General features: G+C 36.2%; 1 long non-coding RNA gene across 1 annotated transcript; it reads left to right on the top strand.

The window, feature by feature from the left end:
- Window positions 1–9,692: 9,692 nt before the first annotated feature.
- Window positions 9,693–21,200, top strand: LOC138908775 (uncharacterized). Its single transcript, XR_011415177.1, has 3 exons — window positions 9,693–9,761; window positions 10,099–10,162; window positions 20,562–21,200. It is a non-coding gene; the product is annotated as an uncharacterized lncRNA (long non-coding RNA).
- Window positions 21,201–21,970: the final 770 nt, after the last annotated feature.

The raw sequence follows: 21,970 nt of genomic DNA, 5'->3' as shown, positions 1-21,970 counted from the left end.
TCGCAAGATACTCGTAGTATCATTATAAGCATGATGATCTTCTATAATCATTTCATGATCAATTTTAACTTGTCACCAATATGTATATTTCATCACCGATTATTTAAAAGGTAATTTTGTAATAAAAAAAGAAGAAGTTTGTGACTGACCAATCAGTTAGAAAGTTTGACTAAAAGAAATCTCACGTGAAAAAACAACATAACAAGCGTATGCTATGTTGATATGATTTGACATGATTTATAGTTATACAAATATTTATGATTTATTTTATATTACAAATTTTAATAGTTATTCTTTCTTTCTTAAATTTCATGTTCAATCAAACACGCCACCAAAACAGAGAAAGTACTCCCTCTGGTCCACTTTAAGTAATTTTTTGACATTTTTCACACATATTAAGAAATTCACATTTTAGCATTAAATAACAATAAAATTGACCATATTAACCTTAATTTGCTCATTAAAAATATAACAAACTACTCTAGGCTCTTTATTCCAAAGGCAACTTTAGAAAAAAGAAATTAATTTCTTCTTGATATCTGAAAAAATCAAATATTGTGGATCATAAAAAAAAATCAAAAAATCACTTAAAGTGAACCGGAGGGAGTAATACTCTATCATCGGCCTTTGTTTCAGGAAACAATGCATGTGAATGATGTGTTGGGATTTTAAGCTTGTGTAACTTAAAGAAGGTGAATGAGAAATGGAGGAAAAATAAAATATTTGAGTTTCCCTTGGGAAAGGGACATTGTCCCATATCGAAGAAAGAAAAGGCTTTTGATGGGTATATATATAATTGCTCTTCTTCTAGCTCTTAAACAATTAAGAAAAAGGCAAGCCTCGCGCCGTCGTCGTCCTCGCTCGCTCGGCTTCGGCTTCGGCTTCGGTCAAAGATTGATTGATTAATCTTTTTGAACAAAATTCCTTTCAATTATTTTATTAATTAATTAAATAATTAACGAAAAATTCAATCCGGAATAACCCGCAACCCGGTTCGGTCAGGCCCGTTTTCTTTTTCGGATTATTTTAAATATATTTTTTCCGCAATATTTCAAACACCCCTTTTCCAACAACCATGGCTGTTTCTGAAAGGTTATAAACCTTTTCAGAAACAATGCCAGCAACTCTATAAATAGAGTTTGAATCCCAGAATCTTTACTTACGAAATTTTCTGAGCTTCTTCTTCTTCTTCTTCTTCACAATATTTTTTCAGTGTGTTTTACGACCATTGAGTGGTTCGCAGTTCATCAGAGTTTTGGTACCAATACACTGGTGAGTTAAATCATTCTATCTTGGGAGGATATATTCCAGTACCTCGGGTACTTGAGGGGAATAATTTTCTTAAGGACACACTGTGTATTTGGTGGGCTCGATTTATTCCTATACTATTTTTGTTTTCCAGAATCTATTTCGTTAAACAAGTATTACTAACTTTCTGTTTTGTTTTTCCAGAAAGTTTAATTGTTTATTACAGCAGTACAGAATAATAACAATCTTAAGGATTTTTTTTTTTATATTATGTATTTTGTTTGTGGAGATTAAAACCTGTGTGGTTTTCTACTCTTTCTGAATTTTACTATTCTGATTTGAAGATATAAAAACTTCATCAGAGTATTGAAATTAGTAAGAAGATTTGAAGAACATAAAAACTTTATCGTTTTTCTGTAAAACAGTATATAAAAACTTCGGTTTTATTTATTATACACACTGTTTTTTTGTTAATAACAGTATTGTGTACTGTTCTGATTTTGTCATTAAATGAACTCTTCTGTCGTTTACAGTGAGAAATGGCAATTGATAACGGAAATTCTTCTGCGACTATTGCGACAACGACGATAGCCTCATCAACCCGGACTGCTGTTCCACCGGTAGAGAAACCGGGGAAATTTTTCGGAGCCAACTTCAAAGGATGGCAGCAAAGGGTGTTCTTCTGGCTTACCACACTTAGTATGCAGAAATTCACTAGTGAAGAACCTCCAGTGCCTGCTGCGAATATGCCGGACAACGAGAAATTCATGATTGTTGAGGCGTGGAAGCAGGCAGATTTTCTTTGCAAAGGCTATATCTTAAGCGCTTTAGAGGATGACTTGTACAATGTGTACAGTGCGATGAATACTTCGAAAGAATTATGGGACGCACTTGAGAAGAAGTACAAGACTGAAGATGCATGCTTGAAGAAGTTCGTGGTTGCCAAGTTTCTAGACTATAAAATGATAGACAGTAATTGTTGGAACCCAAATTCAGGAGCTTCAACTTATTTTTCATGACCTTATTGCTGAAGGTATGGTCGTGAATGAAGCATTTCAAGTGGCTGCAATGATTGAAAAAGTGCCTCCTTCGTGGAGAGATTTCAAGAACTATCTTAAGCACAAGCGCAAAGAAATGAAGTTGGAAGATCTTGTGATTCGTCTCAAGATTGAGAAAGACAACAAAACAACCGAGAAGAAATCTCGTGGAAATTCAACGATCATGGGAGCTAATATCGTTGAGGAGACTGCTCCAAAAAGTAAGAAGAGAAAGAGGTCTTCTGGACAGACTAAGGAGCAGAACAAAAAGAAATTCAAGGGCAGCTGCTACAATTGTGGAAAAACCGGTCACAAAGCCCCTGATTGCCGTCTCCCGAAAAAGTATAAGAAGAAGGGACATGCCAACATAGTGGAGAAGAATTATGACATTGATGATCTGTGTGCAATGCTTTCGGAATGCAACCTAGTTGGAAATCTGAAGGAGTGGTGGATTGACTCTGGAGCCACTCGACATGTTTGTGTTGTCAAGGAAGCATTTGCGACTTACTCTACTGCTGGTCCCGAAGAAGAGCTTTCCATGAAAAAGACTGCAGCAACCAAGATTGAAGGTTATGGGAAGATATTCCTGAAGATGACTTCCGGCAAGGTGTTAACGCTCAACAACGTTCTTCATGTTCCTACTATTAGGAAGAATTTAGTTTCTACTTCTTTGCTTGTTAAGAACGGATTCAAATGTGTATTTGTTTCTGATAAAGTTGTTGTAAGCAAGAATGAAATATATGTTGGAAAGGGCTACCTCACGGAGGGCCTCTTCAAACTAAATGTAATAGTTGTTGATAGTATGAATAAAATTGCAGCTTCTTCTTATTTATTGGAGTCAAATGATTTATGGCATATTCGTTTAGGACATGTCAATTATAAAACCTTGCGGAAGTTAATTAATTTAGAAGTGTTACCTAAATTCGAATGTAATAAATCAAAATGTCAAATATGTGTTGAGTCTAAGTTTGTAAAACATCCTTATAAGTCTATTGAAAGGAATTCAAATCCTTTAGACTTAATTCATACTGACACTTGTGATATGAAGTCGACACCATCTCGAGGTGGGAAAAAGTATTTTATTACTTTTATTGACGACTGCACTCGATATTGTTATGTTTATTTGCTTAATAGTAAGGATGAAGTAATTGAAGCATTTAAGCAATACAAGAATGAAGTGGAGAATCAACTGAATAAAAAGATCAAAATGATTAGAAGTGATAGGGGTGGAGAATATGAATTTCCATTTGCAGAAATATATTTGGAATATGGAATTATCCATCAAACTACTGCACCTTACACACCTCAATCCAATGGAATTGCGGAAAAGAAAAATCGGACATTAAAGGAAATGATGAATTTTTTTATTAATAAGTTCCGGATTATCGCAGAGTTTGTGGGGCGAAGCTATCCTTACAGCTAACCGAATACTCAACAGAGTACCCCACAACAAAATGCAATCTACTCCATATGAAAAATAAAAAGGAAGAAAACCCAACTTGAAATATTTTAAAGTGTGGGGGTGTCTAGCAAAGGTACAAGTTTCTTTACCTAAAAGGGTTAAAATCGGACCAAAAATTATTGATTGCGCTTTCATTGGATATACTACAAACAGTAAAGCATATCCGTTTTTGGTTCATAAATCTGATAATCCCGAAATTCACATTAATACGGTAATGGAATCAGATAATGCTGAATTCTTTGAAAGCATCTATCCGTATAAAACTGAATATGAGTCGTTAAGTGAAAGACCTAAACGACATCGGGAAGAACCAAAGGAAAATACTCCAAGTATAGAAGATCCAAGGCGTAGCAAACGTCAAAGAACATCTACTTCCTTTGGACCAGATTTTGTGACATTATTGCTTGAAAATGAGCCTCAAACTTTTAAAGTAGCTATGTCATCTTCTGATTCAGCGTTTTAGAAAGAGGCAGTCAATAGTAAGATTCAATCAATTTTGGATCATCATACATGGGAATTGGTAGATCTTCCTCCAGGAAATAAGCCTTTAGGTTCGAAATGGATCTTTAAACGGAAAGTGAAAGCTGATGGTACTATTGACAAATATAAGGCAAGACTTGTTGTCAAAGGTTATAGACAAAAGGAAGGTCTTGATTACTTTGACACTTACTCGCCAGTAACGAGGATAACATCTATTAGGGTGTTAGTGGCAATAGCGGTCGTGTATGGTCTTGAAATCCATCAAATAGATTTTAAAATAGCTTTCTTAAATGGAGAATTAGAGGAAGAGATTTACATAGAACAATCTGAGGGTTTTGTGGTAACTGGTAAAGAAAAGAAAGTGTGCAAACTTGTTAAGTCACTTTATGGACTTAAACAAGCACCCAAACAATGGCATGCCAAATTTGACCTAACAATATTGGCAAGTGGGTTTAAAATCAACGAGTGCGATAAATGTATTTATATTAAAAACACTCCAGGTCATAAAGTCATTGTTTGTTTATATGTTGATGACATGTTGATAATGAGCAAAAACATGGCAGATATAAATGCTACTAAGCGCATGTTGGCTACCAAATTCGATATGAAAGACTTAGGAGTTGCTGATGTGATCTTCGGAATCAGAATTCACAAGACTCCACAAGGTCTAGCATTATCACAGTCTCACTACATTGAAAAGGTACTTGACAAGTTCAAGTATTTGGATTTCAAAATTGCCAAGACTCCAATTGACGTGAGTTATGTACTTCAAAAGAATGAAGATGAAAGTGACTCGCAATTGGATTATGCAAGAGTATTGGGAAGTTTGATGTATATCATGAATTATACACGACCAGATATAGCATGTGCTATTAGTAAACTGAGTCGGTTTACAAGTAATCCCAATCACATATATTGGATCGCAATAAAACGGGTTTTGGGGTATCTCAAACATACCCAAAATTACGCTTTGCATTATAACAAATATCCCTCCGTGATCGAGGGATATAGTGATGCAAATTGGATCACTGGATCATCTGAAGTTAAATCCACGAGTGGATATGTTTTCACAATTGAGGGTGGAGCAGTGTCTTGAAAATCATCCAAACAAACATGCATCGTCCGTTCTACAATGAAATCTGAATTCATAGCTTTAGATAAGGCCGGTGAAGAAGCTGAATGGCTCCGAAATTTCTTGAAAGATATTTCATTTTGGCCCAAACCTTTGGCACCTATTTGTATACATTGTGATAGTCAAGCGGCAATAGGCAGGGCAGGGAGTGTTATGTATAACGGAAAATCTCGTCATATACGACGGAGACATAATACCATTAGACAACTACTCTCTAGTGGTGTAATCACAATTGACTACATAAAGTCAAGAGATAACGTGTCGGATCCACTTAAAAAAGGCCTATCTAGAGAGGCAGTTGAAAGATTATCAAAGGGAATGGGGTTAAGGTCTAGGACAAGTCATCATGACGATAACTCTACCTAGCAGACTGGAGATCCCACGATCTAGGTTCAAAGAGATCAAACAAAGTTATGAATGACGGTTCAACATTGTCAAATAACTCAACCCATTCTCGTGATGAAGACAATGTTCAGAAATCGAGGTAAAGCATTAAGGCTTTTTGATGAGTCAACAAAGCTTAAAGGTTTTTTAATGATTTGCTAAGTCTGGCAGGATATGACCAGATAGTGTGTCTATAGGATTACACGTTTAGAAATCACCTATGTGAGTGTGAAGTGTAAGCCGCTTCAAGGGGAATGAAAGTAAAGGCCCATTCTCTAAGCACTCATGAAACTAGGCAGTGTTCATGGCTGAAACGAACACAACCGTGAGAACCATAGATGGTTAAGGATTGATTGTGTGACTTATGTTGTCTAGGTATACAACAAAGCTCGACGGTTCAAAGATATTAAATCTACCGATTGACCGAGTATATCCGATATAAGTTCACTACGAAAAGTTCAAAGGGAAACCTACTTATCCAAATGCAGTTAATTCTTGCATGTAAAACACACATGCGTCCGTGCATTCCTTTATTTTATAGCCATTCCCCATTCATGTGGGGGATTGTTGGGATTTTAAGCTTGTGTAGCTTAAAGATGGTGAATGAGAAATGGAGGGAAAATGAAATATTTGAGTTTCCCTTGGGAAAGGGACATTGTCCTATATCGGAGAAAGAAAAGGCTTTTGATGGGTATATATATAATTGCTCTTCTTCTAGCTCTTAAAGAGTTAAGAAAAAGGCAAGCCTCGCGCCGTCGTCGTCGCTCGCTCGCTCGGCTCGGCTTCGGCTTCGGCTTCGGATTTGGATCGATTGATTGATTAATCTTTTTGGACAAAATTCCTTTCAATTATTTAATTAATTAATTAAATAATTAACGAAAAATTCAATCCGGAATAACCCATGACCCGGTTCGGTCAGACCCGTTTTTTTTTCGGATTATTTTAAATATATTTTTCCCACAATATTTCAAACACCCCTTTTCCAACAGCCATGGTTGTTTTTGAAAGGTTGCAAACCTTTTCAGAAACAATGCCAGCAACTCTATAAATAGAGTTTTAATCCCAGAATCTTTACTTACGAAATTTTCTGAGCTTCTTCTTCTTCTTCTTCTTCTTCTGCACAATATTTTTCCAGTATGTTTTACGACCATTGAGTGGTTCGCAGTTCATCAGAGTTTTGGTACCAATACACTGGTGAGTTAAATCGTTCTATCCTGGGAGGATATATTCCAGCACCTCGGGTACTTGAGGGGAATAATTTTCTTGAGGACACACTGTGTATTCAGTGGGCTCGGGCTCGATTTATTCCTATACTATTTTTTATTTTTCAGAATCTATTTCGTTAAACAAGTATTACTAACTTTCTATTTTGTTTTTCCAGAAAGTTTAATTATTTATTACAGCAGTACAGAATAATAACATGATGCCCATTATCAACACGCATCAGCTGGAAGTTCACTGTGTCCAGCAAGAAAGCAAGGATCACGTTTGCCTCTAAACCTCGTGTCGAGTTTGATCTTCGACTTATGCCCATGTAGGTTAAAACGACTTGACCTATCAATCAAATTAGGGGTGTACAAATTGAACCGAAAAATCACACCAAATCGAAAAATCAAATCAAACCGATTAAAAAATCCGACTTGATTTGGTATTGAGTAAAAAAATCCGAACCACCCGGCATAGAAATATATAATTTTTATATATATTTTTAAGATTTTATATAAAATTTTCTTTAAAAAATATCTAGAAATATTTGAAATTCTCTTGCGGGATATAAATTGTAATAGAATATGAAGTGCTCCATATTTATTGACCTTAAATAATGGGTTGTATGATCACTTTCTTATCAAGTGTTACTGAAATACGACTATCTCTTTGTTCTTCTATATTTATATCATATATTAAGATCTATTAAATTCTTATATCTTTTTCGAATGTGAAGTGATTATTAATATTTAGGTATCTTATTGATTTTTATGTTTAATTACTAAATCCGGTTAAACTGAAAGTGTACATCAACGGAAAATTGTCAGACGGCTAAAAAAATAACTGTTATGCGTTACTAATAGAATTCTCCCATAAGAATATTTTAATCGATAATATATTTGTCAATTTTTTATAGTTTTACTAAATATATATTTACTTATCAAATATTTAAAAAAGTAAGATTGAAATAATATTTAATGAACAAAAAATCCGAAAAACCCGATAAAACCGAACCAATCCAAACCGATATAGTTGGTTTGGTTTGATTTTGATAAAAATCTAACCAACCCGATCCATTTACACCCCTAAATCAAATAACAGACCTCCTCCAGACTTCGGGTAACGTCTCATCTTTTTCTAGCATTCTCGATAACATTTCGGATAACAACAAATAAAAATAGTATTATTTTGAACCACAATAAATTAGTCGTAACAAAAACTCATAGTTAAATAAATGTTTTTTCTTTGATTAAAAGAATCATTGCAAGAGTTTGTCCAAAAAAGAAAATTTTTATGAAAAATGAATTTTAAATATAAAAGTTAGATTACACCTAAAATATTTTTAAAAAAATAGTAATTGTATATAAGTTAAGTAAAATAATTCTCAAATAACAAAGATTAAGGTACAAAGAATAATCTTCAACAATAGATCATTTGCATAGTAACTTATGGCCTCAAAGCTTATCAATTGACTTCTTGAGCTTATCAAGCTCATACTTCATATATTTTGTTGTTCTTTTTTATTACTAACTATATAATTGTTTATGTAAATTTTAAAATTTTATTGTTGTCGAGAAATTTATGTATGTTTGAAACTATATTATTTTTAAATAAGTTTTTAAAATAATTTTGTATGTCTAAGCACTTCTTAAAAAAAAATAAGTACTCATATAGTGAAGACTTTAATAGTTTGAAGAGATTTTTATATATGTGCGGCCCTTAATTATTTAAAATAAATATTTAGAGTAATTTTATATACTTTCACTCATTTTCAATATAATTACTTGTATATTAAGAACTTTGTGGTAATTTTGATGCATTTAATTTTGACAAATGACCAAAGGTCCTAAATACACATAAAGAACACACTAACACTATAAACAGAAGAGAAAAAACCTAATTTTAGTGACAGATGAAATTTTATAACCGCAGAATAATGATAGATATAGGATCACTAAAATTAAAAAAAAATATTTAAAATAGTTATGGAATTTTGACAAAAATAAAATCGGTCACTACTTTCCATGCTGACATTTAACCAAAATCTCTTTGCTAACAATATAGAAACTAATCATATTAGTTTTTTTAAAAATATATTTTTCTAGTTATGTAATTTAAGAAAATAATTCTAATATCTAGTTACTCTAAGAATTAAGAATTTAATATGGTTGATATTGAAGTCCATAACAAAAATAATTATACTATAAGTCTTATTAAATAAGTATTATCTATAACTATAAGTTCCAATTATAATTAAAGTAACAATTTAATTATGTCTAATTAATGTGTAAATAATTAATTATATAGAATTTAAATAACTATAAGCTCATTGTATAACTAATTATATATATTTAACTAGACAATAAATATAGTTATAATGGTTTGGTCCTTTATTAAATAAAGTATTACCATCTTTTTGGCTATGTCAAAGTAATTATAACATTGCGTTCTACGAGATTAGTAAATCACGAAGTATATTATTGAATTAATTTTTTTAATCTAATTTATCACATTTAAACAACTATGATCTTGTATCTAATTATAATGATTACTAATTATATTCTATTTGAATAATAATAAAACTTTATTCACGAAAATATTAATTTATTCTACTATGTATAATGTAAATTAAATATTTATCTACATTTATATATAATATTTGTACATAAAAAGTTTAAAAAAAATAGGAGTAAAAAATAGGGATATAAAAGAAGAATTAGATCCCCAAAACCTAGCCCCTAACCTTTGTTTTATCTCTCCAGCCGCCACACCTTCTCCCATTTCCCAAATCCTTCGTCATCCACTAGAGAAGGTATGTTTCTATCTTTTTTAAATCTCACTTTTTGTCACTAACCACTAGGCACTAACACGTATATATATATATATATATATATATATTTCTTTGGTTACCTTATTTCTTCCTTTTTATAATTTTCAATGTGTACATCAAAATTTATTTGTCACTTATGCTAGAGCATCTTTATTCTTCTTCTTAGTTAATTGGGAAAAGAAACAATTGGAAGGAGATTTTCATTATTAGATTGGTATATCAGTAACAATTTATTTCTTTATGGTTGAAGCTTCTGAAATATGATTCAGGAAATGTTTTTAATCATTTTTTGTGAAATTAATTTTGATCCTTTTCCTAGGTGATTTCAGGTGATTACGAATTTTTTAACCGATATTCCGCTTTCATCGATGCGAGTTCTATTGGTATTTCCTACGCCTATTATTGCTCATGTTAATATATCTGTGGGTTCCTTTCCTATAATTCTTCCATAAAATGATAATGTAGGACTACACGATTGTTCCTTGATGAGCTAAGCCTTTGTTAAAAGAAACTTCTAGGGCAAAAGATTGAGTTGTATTCTTAAGTGTTTGGAGCTTTACTATCCGTTTTAAGATTATTGAGAGTTTCATTATCTTATAAAATTGGTCATATAAGTATATTAAGGAGATATTAGTAAAGCTAGTACTAATTAAGCCATTAGACACAAAAGTTAAATTTTCGTGGCAAATAAATTAAATTTTTTGCCACAGTAGAACATCATGATGCTACAATATAAAGATTGCTACATAGTTTATTTGTCGTGATAAAAGAATTTTGATTGCTAAGTATATATTTCGTGGCAAAAAATGTTTACCAATATAGCTGCAACACAAAAACAATTAGTAGCAATATGTATTAGTCCTTAGCCACAGATCATCTAAAGTTTGTAACTAACTTTTAGTTACAATACTTAATGCTGTAGTGAAATCTTTTGAATATTTTTGAAAGAAAAATTAATTGAAGGAAATTGGAGAGAATGGAGATGAATGGAAAAGCCCAAATTAGTACCGTGCGAACGTTGTCCCATATTGGTAGCTAAAAATACTGAGAACCTACATATAAGGTATAAGGATCCTCTAAGTTAATGGTATGAAGTCTTTTGGAAAAAACTGTGCAGACTTGACCCGAAATATGATATTTTTGGGGGTAGTCTTTAACTTTTGACCTAAAATGGAAAAACATAACATTTGTTAGGGTGGTATTTAATTTCTAACCCCCTTGCCGATCCATCAAATGTGTAACTTGCCCCGTAGAAATTAGAGTTGAGAAATGAGGGCAATGTTGATTTTAAAAGATCAACTAAGATGTTCAATGGGGTGGGACTTATGAGCTTTACTTGTACTAGTATGATATTTCTTCTTTTCCTTTTGTTGTCGCTTTAATTTCTTTATCCTCCTTTTTACTTCTTGTGAACGCCCGTGAATGGGGTGAAGGAGAAGGGAAACGACGAGAAAACGTTTGATCTTTTGTTGATATATAATTGAACCCTACTCCTAACAGGTAAAATTGTAATCATACTAAGAAAAAAAAACACTTGACTATAACTCCAATTTCAGAATAGATAATCGTATATAAAGTTTATTTGTCTTAGATCAATTAATTTAGATGTCAATGGTCCCTCCTCCTCCCCGGATTCTAACCTGATTTTAGACTACTATCTAAAATTATCCAACTTCCTAAGTCGATGTCAAATTATGAAACCCTAATGATCTCTCGCAGATGCACTAGTAACATACTAACAATTAATGTTCATATTTAAAAATGAATAAACATGTGTGTACGTATATATTGAGGTAATCACAAAAAATAAAAAAAGAAAGAAATTTTCAATCTTTAATTAAATTAGGTACCTGTCGAATAGGAAGGACCAATAATAATTATATTTCACAAAAATAGCACAAGAAAGAAGCAGTTGGATAAAAATTAAACATATCGCACATGTATTTGTGAAGAACAAAAAGTTTTAGAGCCATATACATAATGGTGACATATATAAATAGATGTAGTTGGAACATCTTACGTAGCCAATATATAGAAATACTCCACGCGCACATACCATGTGCTGATTTAGTATTTTCATTTGGGTTAGGAACTGACTAAAATAATTACACGTTTCTAATTGGACGACAAGATTTAATAGTTTTGCTACTTGTTTTTAGAAAATACAGGGTTTAATGCTAGAAAATTTAACATGGTTCTAAGTATGCACCTGATGCTTTTCCTGAATTCCTGTACAATGGGAGGCTGAACACTACGGACTCCTGTTCTTTCTTTTAATTAGTTAAAACGAAACTCAATCGTTAATTACAAAAATGGAGGCAGAGACCTGACTCGGTTCCATCCATTAATACATATACTGCATACATATATTTTTATTGTAATATACACAAATATATAGTAAATTTTTTTACATTGATTTCTTATTTTTGAAATATAACTTATACATTTAGAAAAATAATTAAATTTAAGTACTAATTTTCATAGTTAAATAAATTTTTAAAAGAAAAGGATAAATTGTTTAACTCGCCAAATAAGATTAATAATATCTTTTTTAGGGATCACATCTAAGTACTTAATTATGTTTACTTCTTTTTCTTCTTTGGGTTTTAGTTTAATTTTCTTTTACGTAATTTGTAACATTGAAGTTTACATACACCGCATAATTGGAAGAAGATGTACCTGTCGCTTTGGCCTCCCTATTGATAAGTATTAAGACGTACTTAATTATTCAATTCAGCAGGCAATAAGTACAGCAAACGCTATTGGATATTCCTCTTTAAAAAACCCTTGATGTTAGGGCTGATTATCGGGCGGATTGGACAGTTAATTACTCTTAACGGTTTAGCTTAACGGTTATCGGCTTTTAAATGTATTAATCCGCTAGCCACCCGATAAGATATCGGGCGGATTGGTATCGGTTTAGCTCTTATCGGACGGTTATCGGGCGGTTTATCGGCCTAATGCAATCTATATTGCGTGCATTAATTGTTTGTTAACCGCCTAACATACAAATTCAGAATAGAAAATTACACATTGAGTCCAGACATACATGTCTGTTAACACCTACATAAGAATAATGTAGTGTGTCATGTGTTGTAGAGTGAAAAAAACAGAACACATTGTAGGCTACATTACATCCCAAAGCAAACTACATATGAGTCCAGACATACATGTCTGTTAACGCCTACCATTAAATCCCAAAGCAGACTACATTACATGAGTCCAGACATACATATGTCTGTTAACGCCGAGCATATTAATTCAGAATAGGAAATTCCAGTCTATATTCAAAGTGAGTCCAGAATACATATTTCAAAATGATTAATCTATAAGTGAGAAGTCTACACAGAAATGTTTGGCCTGCAGCTAACGCCTAACAATGCTTGAATTTCTGCAGCTTTAAAGTTCAAACAACAACTTCAAATTTCTAACTTAAACTCTCAATCAGGCATTTCGCGCTATATCATTAACCATACAAACAGCACCGAGCAAAAGGCAGTTATGTATAGAAATAGGGATGGATTATAAGCAGTAAATAATTTACAGGAAACGCAAATGTACTCTTTCCCCAGAACATAATTCAAGACAGTACTATCGTCAATATTGTGGGATAAAAATTGTGGCACAACACTACTGTTCTTCTATTAAACATAGACAACATGCATTAGTTTAAAAAAACAAAAGCAGAGGTGAACCATAGATAGCAGCTTAAACAATCTTGTTGTAGGATGGGAGAATAAGCTAAGCTAATAGCTGGAAGAAGTGGAAGGATTTTTTATTTATATATATATATATATATATTCTTAACGGGTTAACGGATTATCCGTTAAAAAAATTGAATAATCCACCCCCAAATCGATAAGCCGTTAATAAAAAAATTTCAATCTGTTCCCCGTCTGTTAAACCGTTAACCCGATACCAATAAGCCATTAAGCTTCAGTTTCGGTTCGGTTTTCGGTTTCGGTTCGGTTTTGAACACCTCTACTTGATGTGGATTATTCCCTCTTGGCCATGGTCAATGGCAGTAAAATCATTTTCTGATAAATAGCAGGTTTTATATGGGTAAAACCGAGCCTTGTGAGCACTCCGATTTTTCGGGGAGGCAAACGGAGCAGGGACATGAATGTAAAGAATCGGAACCAGAGCAAGGAGCCTCTCGTATCAAGACTCGAGCAAAACACCTGTCCTCGGAGCCATCGGGACCACGTCCTCCGGGTCTGGTTCGAGTCCCAAGACTTCGGAGAGCATTACCAAACAACCGCTCATGACTAACAAAGGGCCGTGATGTCCGTAACCAACCGAATATCACGGCATGAATCTCGGCCCGTATCGGCAGAAAATCAGTGATTAGCGAAAAGAAAGATTTTTGCCTTTCTTAGAATTGTACCTAGGGTAAAACTCGCATACTATATAAAGGGGAAGCTTATTATTCATTAGACACATTGTAACACGTATACCAAGGCAATATACTTATGTTCTCTTTGTTTCTAAAAGTTATTCAAAGTTCTTGTTTTTGTTCATAAGTTCTTCATAAGTGCAAGCTCGGAATCGAAGGCAGGTTCCTCGTTAAGTCATTAACCGAGCTCGGACTCACCCTTATCATTGGTTTGGCCATTTATTACGTCTTTTATTTGCTTAATCTAACGTCATTGATCACTTGTATTGAATTAATCCACATATTCTTAAAACCGCATATAAATTTAATTGTTATCCATTTTTAAGGGTAAACAGTTTGGCGTCCACCGTGGGGCTAAGGATAATAGTGGTAATTTGATACAAATTTCCATAACGCACTCTGTTTTACTCTTGTTCTTTGATATTTTAATTTTAGGTCAATTTAAGAATGTCAAACTCTCAATCTGCTCACTTAAACATTGATGATGAGTCTAACCACCATGGTGAGAACAATAATATAGTTCCCAGCAATGAGGTGCCCCTTGTTGACCCAACGGAGTTCCGGTTGCAGACCCAATCGATGCCAACTCACATGTGGCCATCAACGCAAACTTGCTTACCGACCCTGAGAACAGCGTTCACGGAGGAGCCCGATCAATAGCTCGGGGTACGCACGTCGGTGAAGGAAATGGTATCAATTTGCGGGGGATCTTTGAAATGTTACAAGCTCAACAGGCAGTGATAGCCCAGCTACCAAACTAAAGCCGCCCCTCCCCCTCCCCCCCCCCCCCAAAACAGAGTTGAGCCTGAACCATCCCGGGAAAACACCCAAAGAAATTAACAAACCACGAAAAGTCTGGGTGAAGTTGAACCCGGGAACAACCCCGAAATAATAAAGATGCTTGAGGAACTAAGAAAGCGGGTGGAATCGGGGGAAAAGAAGATCGAAGCCAACAACAAAAAAATGGAGATCTATAACTCCAGAGTTGATCAAATCCCAGGAGCACCTCCGATATTAAAAGGCCTGGATCCAAGAAATTTGTCCAAAAACCTTTCCCTCCGAGTGTGGCACCGAAACCAATCCCGAAGAAGTTCCGTATACCCGAAATTCCAAAGTATAACGGAACCACATATCCAAATGAACACGTGACCTCCTACACGTATGCCATCAAGGGAAACGACTTAGAAGATGATGGAATCGAGTAGGTTTTGCTGAAAACGTTCGGAGAAACCCTGTCGAAAGTAGCAATGATATGGTATCACAACTTACCCCTTAATTCCATTGATTCATTTTCTATTCTTGCAGATGCCTTCATAAAAGCTCACGCCGGGGCCATCAAGGTCGAGACCAGAAAATCGGACCTTTTCAAAGTGAAACAAAGAGATAATGAAATGCATAGGAAATTCGTGTTGAGATTTCAAATGGAACGAATGGACCTGCCATCGGCTGCAGACTATTGTGCCGTTCAGGCGTTCACTCAAGGACTCAACCCCCAAAGCTCCTTGGCTTCACAACAACTGAAACATAATTTGATAGAGCGGTGGTAACTAGGGCTGATGATATTAGGCCAAAATGCTATACTTTTAGTACATTACTCGCCTTACATGTTGTTAGTTTAGTGGTTAATTGTGCGACGTTTGAGCTAAATTATGTTGTTTTATGTGTAGGAGCATCGGAAGACAAAGACGAGTGAAGGTTGCTCAAAATGAGGACGAAAATGCAAGAAAAGAGCACAAAAATACCAAGTACCCAAACCATGCTACAGACCAGGCTTCGCGAGGTCTATAGCCAGCTTGACTGCGCTACAAACCAGGCTTCGCGAGGTCTATATCCAGGTTGACCGCGCTATAAGCCTGGCTTCGCAAGGTCTATATCCCAGTAATTAAAAGTCGTGGATTAAAAGTCTCTAACCCGGATTTAGACTCAAGGACTTCAATCCTAGCCTATAAATACTCCCTAAACATGTCTAAGAGAAGGGGAGGACGTTTTTAGACAAAATTCGACCTATAGAAGATGTTTTTGGAGAGGGGATTCGACATAAGGAGTCAAGAACACGCTAGGATCGAGGCGGAAAATTCTTCTACGAGTTTTTCACCTTCTTCTTCCTATTTCTATTATTGATTATGAATTCTAGTATTGTATTTTTGCATACTATTATGAATAGCTAATTTGTTATCTAGGGTTTTGATGGAACCTTTTTTAGGATAAATTCTTATTATGTTTTTATATAATTGAGCCGCTGGATTTCTCTACTTGTTCAATTACGTCTTTATTGTTGTTGATTGAATGGCCATCAATTAACTGTGCCTATTCAGTGTGTATATTGCTCGAGAGAGAGTACACATTTAGGTAGTCGTTGAACAACATCACTCCTAACGTATGTGAGAGATCAATACGGAGGGTTTAAAGGCGGGATTAGAGATAACGAAACCTTGGTGTGATCGTAGTAAGCAGTGGATTAGTGCCAGCTAGCATAGTTCGAGAGAATATGTCTAGTAAATTGTGGTAGTTGCTCGAGAGAGAATTACGACACCCGAAGTACTCACGATCGGTAGAGAATACTTAGGCGAAATTATAAAAGACGTAGCGGGAAGGATTCCGATAATTGGGGAAATCATAACTCTAGACCTCCTTAATCTATTCTCCAACCCTTATTATCTTAAGTTGTTAATCTACTAGTTTAATTTATTAGTTAATTAGATATAAGAATCTTAATATTTATAACTTAGAAATTGTTCGAGCTTGTCTTCTTAGTGATAGTAAATAGTTGTAGCTAAACCTTAGTTCTCTGTGAGATTCGACTTCGGACTTTTAGACCGGATTATATTTGCAGCAACCGCTTATCCTTTTTAGGACTAGAGTTGGGTGTGATCAGCTGACGTCCATAATAGGTACCAATAAAAAATTAGAGTCGAGGATGATCAACTCGGGGGCCTCTCCGGTTCCGTTTATCCCATCAGAACTTATGAAAGGCCTAAAAGAGTCGTCGATCATGAATCAAGACCGAACAGAGATTAGTATCAACCATATAGCGGAGATCGAAGGGGTAGCGGATCCGGACGTAATGCGGCGAAGAATGAAAAAATGAGCGATCGAGGCCACAATAGTCGAGGACTCGTGAATAAAAACGGTTTTCACATGCCACTCGGGGCCAGGGAGGCACCGAGATTATCAGAATACAACTTCAGTGTTGATGTCGCGGGCATCGTATCTGCCATCGGATGCATCAAAGATAAAAAGTGGCCTCGGACATTGCAACCCGATCCTGCCCAAAGATATCCCAACCTGATGTGTAAGTATCATGGCACTCACGTCCACAGGACCGAAGACTGCCGACAACTAAGAGAAGAAGTGGCCTAGTTATTCAATAACGGGCACCTCCGGGAATTTCTGAGTGATCGGGCCAAAAATCACTTCAGGAATAAGGACTCCAACAAACAGACCGAGCAAGAGGAACCTCAGCACGTCATTAACATGATCATTGGTGGAAATGCTAAAGCGTACTAAGGTGTCTATTACAAGGGAAAAACGAACCCGAGATTACATACCGGGGGGGACCATCTCTTTCAACGATGAGGACGCTGAAGGCATCGTACAACCGCATAATAATGCACTGGTAATATCTGTACTCATAAATAAATCTCGAGTTAAACGTGTGTTAATTGATCCAGGTAGATCAGCCAATATCATCAGATCGGGGGTCATAGAACACGTGGGTCTACAAGACCAAATAGTACCTACAGTCCGAGTTCTAAACGGATTTAACATGGCATGCGAAACTACTAAAGGGAAAATAACCCTGCCGGTGAACACCGCCGGGACCATTCAAGAAATGAAGTTCTATGTGATTGAAGGGGATATGAGATATAATGCTCTATTCGGAAGGCCATGGATTCATAATATGAGGGCAATACTCTCGACACTACACCAGGCAATGAAGTTCCCCACACCAGGAGGAATCAAGACGGTTTAAGGAAAGCAGCCGTCCACAAAAGAAATGTTTGCTATTGATGAGGTGATCCCGATGTCTGCACTCTCGACATTAAAGAACCCGGAGACGGATAGGAAGGAAGAATCTAAATAGAAATCACCGACACTGGCCCTGACCGAACCAGAGAAGCAAGAAGCAGACGAATGATGATTACGGAGTTCCTAGTTCGTTCATCACCCCTGATGATTCCCACGCCACCAAATCAACGGTCGAGGAGCTAAAGCAAGTCATATTGATCGAACACCTGCCCGATAGGAAGGTATACCTGGGCACGGGGTTAACTCCCGAGCTTAGGAAAAAACTCATTAAATTCCTTATAGCTAACGTAGATTGTTTCGCTTGGTCCCATCTAGACATGACAGGGATCCCGCCAGAAATAACCACTCATAAGCTAAGCTTGGATCCGAAGTTCCACCCGGTTAAACAGAAGAGAAGGCCTCGGTCCGAAGTCAAGCATGTATTCATCAAAGACGAGGTATCCAAACTCCTTAAAATAGGTTCCATTCAGGAAGTTAAGTACCCCGGATTGGTTGGCTAACGTAGTAGTAGTGCCTAAAAGGGAAATAAATTAAGAATGTATATATATTACAAAGACTTGAACAAGGCGTGCCCAAGGACTCTTTTCCTTTACCTAACATCGATCGCATGATCTACACAACGGCCGGGAATGAGATACTCAGCTTTCTCGATGCCTATTCTGGGTACAACCAAATCCGGATAGACCCGGGCGATCAAGAAAAAACTTTCTTTATCACTAAATTTGGCACCTATTGTTATAACGTAATGCCGTTAGGACTAAAAACGTCGGTGCCACTTATCAATGCCTAGTAAACCGGATGTTCGAAGAAAAAATAGGAAAATTAATGGAGGTTTATATTGACGACATGTTAGTTAAGTCCTTGCGAGCAGAGGACCATTTGAAACATTTGCAGGAAACTTTCAACATATTGAAGAAATATAATATGAAGCTAAACCCGGTGAAATGCGCATTCGGAGTCGAATCCGGTAAGTTCCTTGGATTCATGGTGTCCAACTGAGGGATCTATATCAATCCCAATAAAATCAAAGCTATAAAAGATATCACTGTGGTGGATAGTGTCAAGGCCGTTCAGAAGCTAACCGAGTGCATAACCACCCTGGGGTGTTTCATACCGAGGTCTTACGATAAGTGCCATCGGTTCTTCTCAATATTGAAGAAGAAGAATAACTTTTCGTGGACCCCTGAGTGCCAGCAAGCTTTGGATGAACTCAAACGGTACCTTTCGAGTCCACCCTTGCTCCATACTCTGAAGGCAGACGAGCAGTTGTACCTGTACTTAGCGGTATCTGAGATAGCGGTAAGTGGAGTCTTAGTCCGGGAAGAGGAAGGTACGCAATTTCCTATCTATTGTGATAGCAGAACTATAGGCGAGGATGAAACAAGGTATCCTCACTTAGAAGAATTGGCGCTCGCTTTGCTAAGCGCCTCCACAAAGTTAAAGCCATATTTTTAATGCCACCCCATATGCGTCGTAACTTCTTACCCACTAAGGAACATAATGCACAAACCCGAGCTCTCGGACAGGTTGGACAAATGGGTCCTAGAAATTAGCGGGTACGATATCAAATATCGATCCCGGACTGCCATCCAAACTCAAATTTTGGCAGACTTCGTGGATAACAGTACGCCGGCCTTAATACCCGAAGTCGAAAAGGAATTGTTGTTAACCTCAGGGACTTCCTCGAGAATTAGGACCCTCTTTTCGGACGGTGCCTCGAACGAAAAAGGGTCTGGACTCGGCATCGTATTGAACCCGCCTATGGGTAATGTAGTTAGGCAATCTATTAGAACTGTAAAATTAACTAACAATGAGGCCGAGTAGGAGGCCATGATTGCAGGTCTCAAATTGGCTAAAAGCCTGGGGGCCGAAGTGGTCGAAGCTAAGTGCGACTCCCTCTGTGGTAAATTAAGTCAATGGGATATTCGAAGTAAAAGAGGAATAAATGCGAAGGTACTTAGACAAATTACAGGTGCATCGATTCAAGGAATGGACCCTACAGCACGTACCCCGGGATCAAAATAGCGAAGCCGATACCCTGGCTAACTTGGGGTCATCGATTGATGAGGATGAATTCAGCTCAGGAATGGTCGTACAGCTCATGAAATCAGTAGTGGAAGAAGGCCATGCCAAAATAAAATCAACAAGTTTAACTTAGGACTAGATAAACAAGTATATAGACTACTTGAAGACTGGGAAGTTGCTCTCAGATCCTAAAGAATCGAGAGCTTTGCACTGATGGTAGGCTATAATTACGTATTTTAGCAGCTTACTGCACTCTAATTCACTGCACTTTATTCGTCTTTGAGCTTTAATTGGTAGTGTTTTGCACTTATTGTGTGTTTTATGCCTTGTAGGAGTGATTCCGAGCTATGTAGATGTTGTGGAGCTAATTCAAGCTATTTGGAGATTTGAAGTCTGAGTAAAAGCCCAAGGGATTAACCCGGGATCGTGTTCGGTGGTCGAGGGCCAAGTATGGACGTCAAAACACAAGCAAAAAGTAACACTCTGAGATTTTTGCATTCCTGTGGTGCGTGGGGCGGTGCATGGGGCGCCGCAACAGTGCAAATCCTGTTTCTTGATAGATTTGAGCTCTCTGAATTTCTCCACTAATGCCCCGCATGGTTCGTCTCCCTATGCAGTGCGCCTGTGTATTGTTTAAAGAGTGAATATCCTATTTTGGCTAGGAAAGGGTGATTTCATCTGGGGCCAACCCTACTTGGTATAAATACATGGAAAACGTTATTTTCTGGACTTTTGACATACTTTGGACCTAATGAGGCTAAGGAGGAGTTGGAAGAACACAAGCACAAGGAATTCATCATTCCTTCATTACTCAAGACCCGAGTTTGGATTGAATTTATGTTTTCCTATACTTTAATTTTATTTGTGATGAATTGCTCCATATCTATGGAGAAGTTCCTTTTAGGGTTTGATGGATTTGGTATATTGATGATTGTTTGTGGATTATAATTCTAGTTTTATGTATTGAAACATTTTTGGATGATTTAATTGTTGCTTCTTTATTCACTTGTTCATGTAATTGAGAGAGGCATAACTTGTGATATCTTTGCATTACATTGTTGGTTGAGTTCATAGATTCTTCTAAGTAATCGAAAGAGGCTAGTTGAATCATTGATTAAAACTAGTTAGGAGAATAATTGAAAGAGGTTTTCCTAAAGACTAATCCATTGCGAATTTTTGCATATTTTCACATGCTTAAATTGGTTCATCTTGTGAGGTTAAGACTTAATCGAGAGAGGAGTTTTTGCTGAACATTTGAACTAATAATTGAGTGAATTCAAGAGACTCACTTGAACATTAGAAGTGAATTATCTAGAGTTAGATCCCAAACAATTATCTTGCATCTATCCTATCAAAACCCTATCTTCTCCCATTGATAACCTTCTTTGCTTATTTCTTGTTTCGATTGTCATTAGTCAATAGCTTTAGATTCTTAGTTAATTTTAGTTAGACATCTTATAAATCTCAACTATTGATCATCTTGGATAGCAACCAAGCTAGAAACTATGATTAAAAATAGTGTGGCATGTCCCTATGACACACAATTAAAAAGCATAAGCTAAAGGAAACTTCCCTGAACATCTAGTCGGGGTCTGAGTCGAAGTCGGGCTCCATTCCTCGTGCCCGAACTAATGCACATATCCATGCAGACAACCTCTTCTCAGCCTTCTTGGGGTACACCCCACACTTATCTTTCTCGCTTATTGCAGCCTTCTCTTTCGATCCCTTCACTCTCCACTCA

This window comes from Nicotiana tomentosiformis, chromosome 3, assembly GCF_000390325.3.
Source record: "Nicotiana tomentosiformis chromosome 3, ASM39032v3, whole genome shotgun sequence".
NCBI lineage: Eukaryota > Viridiplantae > Streptophyta > Magnoliopsida > Solanales > Solanaceae > Nicotiana > Nicotiana tomentosiformis.
Note: the sequence above shows the minus strand (reverse complement) of the source record. Positions and strands in the feature narration are given on the sequence as shown.